Source organism: Austrofundulus limnaeus, unplaced genomic scaffold, assembly GCF_001266775.1.
Source record: "Austrofundulus limnaeus strain Quisiro unplaced genomic scaffold, Austrofundulus_limnaeus-1.0 Scaffold118, whole genome shotgun sequence".
Taxonomy (NCBI): Eukaryota; Metazoa; Chordata; class Actinopteri; order Cyprinodontiformes; family Rivulidae; genus Austrofundulus; species Austrofundulus limnaeus.
This window is the reverse complement of record NW_013952520.1, coordinates 846835-847633: the sequence shown is the minus strand read 5'-3', so window position 1 is coordinate 847633 and position 799 is coordinate 846835.

The window sequence follows — 799 nt, the reverse complement described above, 5'->3', positions numbered from 1 at the left end:
TATCCTATCCTATCCTATCCTATCCTATCCTATCCTATCCTATCCTATCCTATCCTATCCTATCCTATCCTATCACTCCCGTCAGGCAGGTTTTGGTTCATTCGGACCAGAACATCCCACCATAACAACAGTTTCTTCCCCTCTGCCACCGGACTTTTGAACATTTAGAATCATGTCACTTCAAAACTCTGCCTTGGCCACTTTATCAYTGGATTTGCACAACCCCATTTTGTTTTTCTGGTCACTTTATCATTGGATCTAACTGCACTACTCCAACTATATTGTCTGCTCTGATTACTGTATTGAACTGGTTGGTGTACATATGCTTTATATGTTTAATTATATTTTCTTCCTTTATCCTTTGTATTTTCTTTATTTGTTATATATGATATTTATTGAACCTTTACACCAAAGCAGATTCCTAGTCTGTGAATCCTGTTCATTGACAATGGCAATCAAACTGATTCTGATTCTGGTTTGACAGGATTTCCAGGCCCATTTGCAAAGAAAATGGTCTTTTCTCTACTTTTTACAGATGGGCTATTTCGATGGCTTTAAGCCATGACCTTCAGTGTGAATTGTGGCAATACATAACCAAATACACTGCCTAGCCAAATAATAATAATAATAATAATAAAAATTAACCACTAGGATTTAACTAAGTAAATGGGTACAAGCCTCCTATTGGACAATTAACTTTCAGCTGGCAACAAGTTATTTAACCCCAACTGGTGCTGTTATGGTTATATTTATTTAACAAAGACAGAAATACGTGGTCCAAGAATGAAGATACTCCGTG